Here is an 11663-nt window from a genome sequence, read left to right as displayed (position 1 = left end):
TATTTATTCTATCCAGAATACCTTCTTCCTCTTTTTCAACTGGTTAACTATTATTATTTTTTTAGATTTCAGATCAAATGTCATTTTCTTAGAAATGCCTTCCTTGGTCCCCTCTCATTAAAGATCAGATTTCTTATTTGTGCATTCTGATGGGGATCATATAGTACTTTATAGAACTTGTATTATAATCTTACACTTATAAATAAGCGATTAGTTAAGTCTGTCTCCTCCACTAGACTGTAAACACAGTGAGCCTGTGGTGGTGTTTTTATTCACCATTGTACTCCCCTTGCCAAGCACAGTTATTGGTATACATAGCCTGCTCATTAAGTTTAACCAATTCAAGGACTGAATGAATCGCATGGAGTTCTTGTGCATATTGAATGAAATAAGATATACAACATTCATAGCATGTAGTAGGATCTTAAAAAATATTGGTTTCTTCCACACCATCCTACCTTCACCTTGGATCAGGTATTAGACAAGAGGCAAATTACTTGTATCAAACAAAAATTTATCCCTGGAGATGACCTTCTCTATTCTAAATATTGATCTTCACTTGAGCTCTTCTAACACTTAATTTCTATGGAAGCAAACTTTTAAAGAGCGACTCAGACTACAATATGAGGTTATACTTCATTTCTTGTCACTAACATATGTTGAAATGAGTTTCTGTTTGCCCAGCTTTAGAAATTAACCCCCTCTTTTCTACCCTCTTTTAAACTGACTCCCAGTTACTTACCGGAGTTCTATCAACAAATGACTCACAGATTCCCAGCTGTCTGATGCAGACAGTTGACTCACCATTCTCTCAGGGTCTTCCGCTCTGTCCTCTTTGCTCTGCTGCCACACACCCTTTGTGGCGCATGACTCTTATGAGAGAGCCATTCTGTTGCATACAACTGTCCTCTGCAGACAACAACCACTGATGTCCCTGCTCTGGCCCTGGGGGGAAGGAAATACTACTCTTCTCTTGTGTAATAATCCCAAACAAGATTTGGAGGCTTCTAATTGAAGTCGTGAAAACTACTCACTGATGGATTCCCCTAATTCCCTGACACTCAGTTGACATTCAAGACTTAGAGAAACACAGAGAGAAATCAGCTCATGATGGCAGAGTTTGTAGAGATCCCTGGTGAATATGTGATTTTAAGAAATTTTCAGAAGAGGGGAAATTAGAATGTGTTGATTAGTGAGTGAAGCATAGGAAGCCACAGTGGGGCTTGTGGAGAGGTTGAAGTTGATTGTACCTGTGAAGCCTTGAAGAAGTTCTGGACTCTGAGTCAGTAGGTATGGAGGGCAGTAGTGACAGCAAGCTATAGGTAGAAGGACTGACTGAAGATGAGAGCTACAGAACTTAGTAGCTCACCTTCTCTTTGGCCTCCCTTTAGAGAATAATTAGTAGCTTGGATTTTCACCAAGACTAAAAGCAAATAAACAAAAAACATAAACAAAAAGCAAAGCAAACCAGATCTGAAAACTGTTGTCTTTCTCTAAATAAATAGAACAAGCAATCTATAAGAGCTAAGATTCTTGGAAATTATTGCTTCCCCAGAATAAAGCCTTTTTTCTTCTGGAATTTGGGTAGAGAATTCATCACTGATCACCCTAAAGAAAAGCATTCCATTAGATATATCTTATCCAGATACACAACAGTTACAATCAGCCCACCTTTCAGGACAGAGGTCTGCTGGGGAAATAATCATATAGTCCTACAAAGTAGTGGAAGGAAACCATACCAGTGTTGACATGATGCAAAATGAACAAACCTTTTAAAAAATTTTAAAGAAAAAAGAGAAGAGTTTGTTTGAGCCCAGGTTAGGACAGTTGCCCAGGATGCACACTCTTCATAAAGAAGAGAGTGCTTGAGGGAAGGAGCATTTGGTGCAGGGTTACCTTTTTTTTTTTTTTTTTTTAACATAAAGAGTTATGAATGACCATGATGAAGGACATTCCAGAAAGTTACAGACTTTATCTTGTGTTTTTAGTATGTGCGAGGCTGTATGACTTTAATCTCATGGGAACCAAACAGGTTTTTTGTCTTATCTTCGTAATGCTCCTTTCTGATTATTATTATTATTTTTTACAAAGCAGATGTCACAGTGTGTGTTTGGGGCATAAATAGAGCCTATGGTTTGAGGTTTTGTTGAGTCATTTTGACCTTAGTGAATGTTAGGGAATAGCTTCTCTGGAAACCTGCGAGCAGGGTCCGCAAACATCAAAGTTGAAAATTTCCTTTATTTCGTAATCAGCCTTCTTTCTTTTTGTGGAATATGAGTGACTAGTATATAGAAAAAGAAAAGCAACATGTAAAAGAAGAACCAAAAAAATTATAACTGACCCTGAAGGAGCCATTTCAGGGAACAGAAGAGAACTTTTACAAAAATCTGATTCTGCCTTCACAGGGATGTGAGCAGATACTGTATCTAAGACAAGAATAGAATAGAAGATAAAATAAATGGTCAAGGAATTAACCCTCGTAATAAAAAAGTTGCACCAAAAATCTTAAAAATGAGTAGCAAGGGTTCACAGTAAAGCCAAAGCAATATTCTAAACTATAGAATAAAAAGGTAGACAGAAAACAGAAGGGAAAAAAAAATAAAAACAACGAAAGAGTAAATCAATTCAGAATTCAATGTCTGACCAGTAGCTCCAGCATTTAACTATATATTACAGGGTAGTTTTTTGTTGTTGTTGTTGTTGTTTGTTTTTTGTTTTCTTTTTATTGTGAGGAAGATTTCTAGGAGTTGAAGACAAGTACTAGTCTTCAGTGTGACAGGCCCATCAAGGGCTGAGCCATGTAGAAGGCACATGGTCCATAAAGGCGCCCCGGCTTTTAAACGTTCTTGTCATCAACCATGTAAAAGTAAATACGGATAACAATAGACATATGGCTCTGAAAAGAAGTAGGTAAGATTCTTAGAGTGGTAAGTGGTGGTTAAGAAATACTGCTGTGGGGTGCCTGGGTGGCTCATTGGGTTAAAGCCTCTGCTTTCGGCTTAGGTCATGATCTCAGGATCCTGGGATCGAGCCCCGCATCGGGTTCTCTGCTCATCAGGGAGCCTGCTTCCCCCTCTCTCTTTGCCTATCTCTCTGTCTGCTTGTGATCTCTGCCTGTCAAAATAAATAAATAAAATATTTTAAAAAAAGATATACTGCTATAAGTTGATGGAACAGCAACAACAAAATAGAAGTTTTTGTGTATTATTTAAAATTATATTGGCTGCTAATAAATACTATGAGCATTTGAGTGTTGCTATTTATTCCTGATAGAAAACAGAAGGTGGTAGAAGAAAGACTGTTGTCCTATCCTCAGCTCATCCCTAAGTAGTAAATAATCATGCTAATTGTTAGAATATTGACTAGGGAATTTTTAAAAGTTAATGAGTGCCTTTCAATTACTAAGCATTTTCTCTGAAGGGGAGGGGCCCTCTAGGGCACTGACTTAATGTTTTTGGTGCTTGAGGCCCAAACAGCGTAAAGGGTACAAATATTGCAGGTTTCCAGCTGCCCTGATTGTCTTTGGTAATCATGAAACTGCTGGAGAAGTGACCTGTTAAAAGCCAAGGAGGCCGATCTCCCCATACCCCGCCGAGTACAAGTGCGCTTGTTCTGCCAGCCTGTTTGATTGCAGAGGCCTCTTCACACTCGCTCAAGTGGGCCTTCCCGGGGACAAAGGCTTGGAGGCAGCAGTTCCCATCCACAGGCCCGCAGAGGCCATGGAGGCGACCTCTCAGCCTCTGGGGAACACGATGACCCTGTCTTCTGGGCCCACCCTGAGACTCGGGAGCCTGAGGACGTTTGCTGGAGGCACGAGTCTTGCGTAAGGCATGTGACAGCCTCACAGTCACTAGCTCTGTGTGCTGAATGACCAGACAGTGGAACTAAATGAGTGGCATTCTAAGTGCCTTGTCAGGCATCTGAGCCCCCTCTTCTACCCAGTGAGATCTTCCACTTTAAAGTGGAAAATAGCTCAAATATCTGTAGTTAACTCCTTTCTTAAAACGGAGAGGATGAGCTTCTGTAAAATGGGGTTTAAAAAATAATTTCTTGAATATAACCTAAGCCATAGGCTCAAGTATGCTTAGCTAATGGACATCTGGCTTGTTCTAAATAGGCTCAGCCTTGAGAAGTCGGCCACGGCCATAGCCCCACACTAGGAAATTCTCATGCACTGCTTTGTAACTGTGGAAATAGTAGCCAAGTCCTCGGGAGCTGGAACCTCACTGCCACAGTTTAAACCAAGTATACTGGTGGGAGGTGTCTGGGGTATGGATTAGAAAATCCAGAGGCTGGCCAAGGATGTGGCATAGTACAGCTGCATAGGGATTTTGTGAGTCTTCCTTAGAAATGTAGACGGAATTAGGGAGGGAAGGTTGATGAGGTTGTAGGAGGAGCAGAGATGGGCCAGCACACTAAGAGAAAACAGGACACAGGTATGATATAGAAGAGTCCAGGAGGACATAATAACGATAAGCATACAAGTTAGGAGGTAGAGAAGAGTTGCTCGGGCAGGGGTGGACATGGCTCTGGGGGACACCAAAGCAGAGACAGAGAGGACCTTGGTCAATGTTAATGGTGGAGTTTGCAGCAGGGATTAATGAAACTCTGCAGCTGAAAGAATGTCTGAAATAGGCTCTAGTAGTTGCCCCAGACCTGGTTTGCAGCTGCTTCTGGGCTTCACGGCACCCCCTTGCTCAAGGATGTGTCCTTAATGACAGCCCTAACGCGAACCAACACGGACAACATGCGTCCCGCTTACCCTGCCTTTCTAGTTGGACACTCCCTCTGCAGATGGCTTTCCTGGGCAGGTGATGAGGTTGCTGAGGTGCTGAGAAGCTGATCTGAAGCAGTGGCTAAGGCAACTTCCTTCGTGGGAGTCCAGGAGACAGCAGGGAAGGGCAGTGAGGAGAGAGTGCTGCGTGCCTGCCCCTTCTGGTACCAACTCCATTTCCAATGTCTTTGCGGCTAAGGACTCTCTCCTCCCCAAAAAACCACTTTGATTTTTCTCCATAGACACTGTTTTGAAAGGATTTACTCTAGCAAACCAACTGTGTTCATTTAGGTAATATATCATTTTCCCACTGGAATGGATATAGATCTTATCCATAAACTCCAAGTGCCTAATTCTTACTTTTCTAATCTCCGATTTACCTGACATGAGCCTGAGTTCCCATTTCACTGAGCTGGGAGGAAATTTAACATCAGTTATTCTTGAAGCTGTCTATCTCAAATAGGGTGGGAGGGTAGGAGATGGCGTGGGTCATGCCTCGCAGGCCCATCCTCCACACCTCCCGCACTGTGTCTGGGGCATCAGAATCTTCACTGGGGCTTGGAAACCTGGGACTAGGGTACCTTTCCCTGAGTGTGGATGTAGATGTTCCCTCTGAGCTCTGGCCTGGAGACATTGCCTTGGGAAAGAACAGTTGTTCAATATCTTTCTCTTTCTCTCCTGTGCCAGTGGAGAAATTTTGACTTCCACTTGGGAGAGACTTCTCCTATAAAATTCATCTGACTTCTAGATTGAATAGGAAGCCCAGTACCTATGGGAAATCTACACATGTGTAATTTGAGCATTCAGACAGGCAGACAGACAGACACACATACAAACACACACAAATGTGAGTATATGCATGGGCATACGTGTATATACATATGTGAATTAAGGTCACGTATACATGCATGGGTATATGTGAATTAAAATAATCTCCAACATAATGTTTTCTCTCTCAGAATGGAATAATAATTATGTTGATTAAATGCACACTGCATCTGAGGACACATGGTAAGTATAAATAAGCTGGAGGGATTTCTTGAGTTTCCCCTTGGTTGAGTCCCAAAGCAAAGAGGAGCCGTGTGGATTAGAGACACTCATAAAATAAATTCTGCGAAACAAGTCAATGAACTGTCAGCTCAGTCTCATTAACTTTGGGGAGACCCCAAATAAGGCTTTATTTCCAACGTATCTGGTTGCAGGAAAAGTAGAAACTGCCATCTCCTTATTAAAGAATCCTGTTGCTGTGCACTTGCTGCCCTCTGAATCCTGACTCTGGGCCTTCCCAGAGGAACCGAGTGACTCCGAAGCTGGGGATGGGCTTTCTGTCTGGGCTCCCAAGTTTCTTTCCAGGTGCCCTCCTGTCTGTCTTCCAGAGTGTTTAGAAGTGGCTCCCTCTTTCTGTGTTTCTCTTTGTTGTTGGGTTAACAGCCTTGAAAGGGTAGACGTGTCCCCTCTACTTGGAAGGTGTTGGCTTGTCGATTCCAAGGTTTTCTCCAATGTGCTTTTGTGCCTGGTGGGAGGAGGGAGGGGAGAGCGGTGCCTTTCTTCTGTCCAGTGCTTCAAGTCTGCTGCAGTCAGGAATTCCACGTTCACTACTTTGCCTGACCTCACACAGTCCTGGGACGTGCTAGTGGTGTTCTTTATGCAGAAATGTGAAAAATGGGGCTCAGGGAGGTAGAGGGCTTTGCTCAGGGTCACAGAGTAGAGCTGGGACTGGAAGCCAGCTCTTCTGTTTCCCACTCCTGCGCTCTTGGCCTGGTACTCAAGCTGCTTCTCAGTGACCGGTGGTCCGTAGGTATATGATGAGCTTTTAATAGGAGAGGAGCATTCCTCCAGTTGTGTGGAAATAACAAAAGTATTAGACACATGTGTTGCCCTCAAGTGGCATATAGTTTATTGAGGGTTTCCGTCTGTCTGTATGAGGCACTCTGCTGGGTTGAACAAAAACACTCCTTGCCCTTAGGACCTCAGACCTCAAAAGGAAGTCAGTAGCAGCACTCTGCTCCCTTGTAAGGTACAGAGCCCAGCTGGAACCTGTTCTGCTTTGTTCGCTGGTTCTACATAAACAGACCTAGGGACACCTCTGGCCCTCACAGAGGGAGCTTGAAGAGGATGGTGAGATGCTCTCTACAAGCCACTACCCTCTCCCCTTGCCCCCTTCTAGTCTCTCCCTCTGATTAGGCACCTGCAGCCAGGCCACCCTTGGTTAGCCAGGGAGAGGAGGAAGAAGCAGGCTGGGGCTGACCTGGGGTTCAGAGTTGTTGGTATAAAGAACACCCCCACTTCATTCATGGCCATTGATAACCCTGATCCAAATGGTGAGAAAGGAGCGGTTGGGTTGGGGGCCAGTGATCAGAAGGAAAAGAGAGGTGACAAAAAGGGGTAGCATCCACTTCTCGTTCATTCCTTTGAACTGGGCTTGACTCAGAAATGGAGAATGAGGTAAAAAATGGAAAAGCTGTCTTTGTGGCCCACTGGGCTAGAGGTGCAGCTGGGGGCTCACTGAAGGTTCTGAAACACCGAGGCTCGGGACCCCACAACACTGTGAGGGCACCAGAAACAGAAATGTGGTCCAGGGTGGGCAGGCAGTAAGACAGTCTCCCTGATCTGCGCAGGACCCTGCACCAATGAGCTCCCCAAGGCCAGGCACAGAATTTAGTCCCTAGCCCCGATAGGGCATCCTGTGATGGACATGGGCTGTAGTGGCCGTTGGGAGGGACACAGCATGGCTGTTGCTATGAACATCCAGGGACAGGAACCTGAAAAGAACAGAGCAGAAGCCAGGAATTCCAAAGCTGGTAGACTGCCCTGTGGGCTTCCATGTGCATCCCATAGTAAAGTGGTGATGGTAACCAAGTTTAGCCTGGGCGGGGGCCTTGGAATCATTGCCGCATGATCCAGGTGACATCTGGAGCACAAGGACCAAGAGCCTTTGTCCTGTGGGTGAGCACTCTAGACACAAACCTTGTACAAATAGATAATGTGCAGGCACAAAGTCTCGTCCCTATTAGAATTTTCTTGCTTTTCCCTCTTCATTTTATCTACCTTTTCTACATCCCTCTAGCCTAGTTAACATATGTTGTCTTACCTCTTCTGTTCACAAAACCAGATCTCTTTTATCTCGGTTTTTCTTGGCTCTCTCTGCCGTGGAAGCCTGACTTACTCCAGGTAATCTCCAGTGGTCTGAAGCCAGAATCGGCCGCTGGATTGAGAAAAGCAATTGATTAAAACTTGCATGAATGGTTTGTGCTCTGAAGTCAGTCTCAAAGACCCGCCATCTGACTCTGACCTTACCAACAGGTGACTAGAGGCAAGTTTCTTACCTTCTTTGAGATATAGTTGTCTTTGCATATGAAATAAAATAATCTGCCTATGATAGCGAAGGGGCACCTGTCTGTAAGTGTCCCGTACCGTGTACGTGGTATGGGGTCATTCCTGTCCTTTCCATAGGACACATCCACATCCTCCCAACATAGCTTCCGACCTACTGACCTCTGCACTTATCTCTCTGCCTCCTCTCCCAGGGCTGGATCCCTCATCTGGCATTTTACTCTGCAGGAATCCCTGTTCTCCACCAGGTCATTCCCCTCAACAGTAAACTCATGCTGTAATAGCTCCCAGCTAAAAGGAAAGTTGTCCTCTCTTGACCCTGCATTTCTCTTCTGCTGCGACCTCATTTTTCTGCCCCTTTTTGCAGTAAAGGGTTTCAGAAAAAGGTGTCTGTATCCACTCTCCCCACTTCTTCCATTTCCTCTTGAGATGGCCCCAAACAGGCTTTTATTCTCACTACTCCACAAAAGCAGCCTGATTAAGGTCACTGCCGACCTCACTGCAGCAAATTCAGTGGTTCGGTCCTGTCCTCCTCTCCTCTCCACACCTGGCAGTGTGTCCCATGGGTCACTCCCCGCTTCTCACAACTTTCTGCTCCTGGGACACTGCCGCCTCACGGGTTTTCCTCACACCTCCGGTGTTGCCCCGCCTCTTCCAGATTTCTAAATATGGCCTGCCTCAGAGAGCCGTCCTCTTTTCTAATTAGGTTCACTCTCCAGGAAATCTCCAGTCTCATGGCTTTAAATCACATCTGTCTGCTGTCAGTTCCTTGTACGTGTCTCCAGAACTATGCCTCCAACTCCCCACTCACATCCCCACATCTCACCCTCGCTTCCTCCACATCCACTCCACCTGCTAACCCTGGTGACTGTGTCTTCAAGTAGATTTAGTATTCAACTTCTTCTCGCCTCCCAGCCATCATGATCTCTCTCATCAGCGAGGACAGGAGATTCCTAATGGTTCCTGTATCTGCACCAGCCTTCCTGTAGTGCATTACTACGTGACAGCAAGAGTTATCATCACAAAATCCTTTTAAATGGTAAATCTTATTACATCATTATCCTGCTCAAAAATTCTCCAATAGCTTCCTATAAAAATCTTAAAGCCTACAGGCCCTCATGGTCCACCTCTCACTGTGTCTTTGGCCCCGTCTCCCTCCACTTTCCCTCTGCATCACTCTACTCTGGCAACACTGGCCGACTCGCTGTTCTTGGACTCTGCCAAGCATGCTCCCAGCCTGGGCAGCTACCTTGCACTTCCCTGAGAGCAGATGGCCCATTGTAACAGTTCTCTGTTGCTGTGGTAGTAACAAATTGCCACAAATTTAGCCGTGTAAAATAACCCCACTCTTGATCTCTCATTTCTGTAGGTCAGGAGTCTGGCATGGTGGGCTGGGTTCTCTGTTCACGCTCTCCCAAAGTTGAAGTCAAGATGTTGGCTGCCAGGCTGGAGGTTCTGGGAAGAAATCCACTGCCATGCTCATTTGGGTTTCTGGCAGAATTCGACTACTTGTGGCTGTGGGACTGAGGTCTCCATTCCTCTGCCTCTGACCATGTGTGCCAAATCATCCCTCTGTGAATGGCTCTTACTTCCCCTTCTGCTCCAGCTTTCTGCTTTGAAGGGACTCAGGTGATGGCACTGGACTGACCCCCGCATTCCTGGATAATCTTCCTATTTTAAGGTCAACGAACCAGTAACCTTAATTAGTCCCTTTGCCGTGGAAGACAACACAGTGACATATTCATGAAAATGACACCAGGGTTGGAGACCCTGGGGACTGAAATTCTGCCTTCCATGCCTACTCTCTCACTTCAGCCATTTGGCCACTAAGTCTCTGGTTCCCTCATAAACAGTGACCCCCCCCCCCCATTCTACCCCCCCCTCTAATTTCTTCCCCTGCTTGCTTTTCATCATAGCACTTATCAATGCCTGTATCTCATTAGTTTATCATCCACTCTCTTCACTTGGTTGCCAGCTATATGATGGCTGGGACTTTGTTTTATCTGTTGCTATATACACAACAGCCAGAAATGTGCATAGAACTATAGAACTTGGTAAAAAGTACTTGTTGAATGAATGTAAAGAAATGAATGACACTTCACTTCCTCGATAATCCAAACTGGCTCTCTTAAGTAATTGACTGGGTCTCTATTTCTTAAAATACCTTCTAGCATTTTATCAGTTATCAGTTAGCAAGTATTTGGACATCTTCTACCAACTCTGCTGTTCTAAGCATCCCCTTGGCTATGCTGAATCTTGCAGTTGAAGAACTTTTGGTTTTTGGTGGACCCTATAAAACATTCTAAGGGCAAAATAAGACAGGTATGGGAGTGTGCCTCTTAACCTATAGCTCTGATGAAAGAAGTATCGCATTCCTTTATTTTTCCTGATGAACTTAAATCTGTTTGAGGCCCCATGCCCTTTTTTTGTAGGAAACATCAAGTCCTTATTATTCATGGGTGATTCAAAAATGAAATATATACCTTCCTTAGGGAACTTACTGTTTAGTAAATTTGATTAGGTGTATTAATGATACACCATTTTTATTTGTCTTTAGTTTACAAATGTGTTGAGTGATAAATAAGAGATACTTTGGGGGGATGTGGTGGAGAGAGATAGTGGGCATAGAAATTAATTCTCGGGACTGGGCACTGGAACTAGGATTGCATACAGGCCAGATCTTGGATGGGTAGAACCTAGGCACCTAGGGATAGAAAAGGCAGGCAGTGTTGGGGAAGTAAGGTGAGAACACAGTGTACAGAAGGAAAGACAAGGCTATGGAAGGACTGGAAAGAGCAAAACGGGGCAAAAAAAAAAAAAAAAGAAAAAAAGAAAAAAAAGAAACAGCCCCATCACAAACCCTACCTTCAAATAATTTTCAGGTTGTAGATTCTAAACATCAGTAGCCAAAACTAAAACTTCTGTAAGATAATGTAGGACCTCTGGATGGGGAAAGGCTCTCAAAACAGGATAGCAAACATATAATTGTAAAGGAAGAGTGACCAACTGGAATTCATTGGAATTAAAAATCTCTGTTCATCAGAAATGTCACTAAGAGAGTTAAAAGGCAAGCAACATGGTGGGTGAAGATACTTGCAATACATATAACAAGGAACTTATATCCAGAATATATAAATAACTTGTATAAAACCATAAGAAAATGATAGACAACCCCCATGGAAAAATGGGCAAGTGATTTGAATAGGCATTTTATGAAAGGGACTATTTGAATAAATAATAAACATATAAAAAATTTAATCAGTCATGGGAAATGCAAATTAAAACCACAATGCACTAACACTTCATATTAACTAGAACAGGCTAAAACCTAAGACTGGTAATATTAAGTTTTGGGATGGATACGGAGCAACCCAAATTCTTATGCATTTCTGGTAGGAATAGAAATTGACACAAACACTTTAGAAAATTGAACATTATGTACTTACATGAAAAATACACATACCTTATGATCCAGCAACTGCACTCTTCTTATATCCAGCAGAAATGTGTATCCTTGAGTATCAAGAAATGTGTACAGGCATTATTCATGATAGTC

Source organism: Mustela nigripes, chromosome 13, assembly GCF_022355385.1.
Source record: "Mustela nigripes isolate SB6536 chromosome 13, MUSNIG.SB6536, whole genome shotgun sequence".
NCBI lineage: Eukaryota > Metazoa > Chordata > Mammalia > Carnivora > Mustelidae > Mustela > Mustela nigripes.
Note: the sequence above shows the minus strand (reverse complement) of the source record.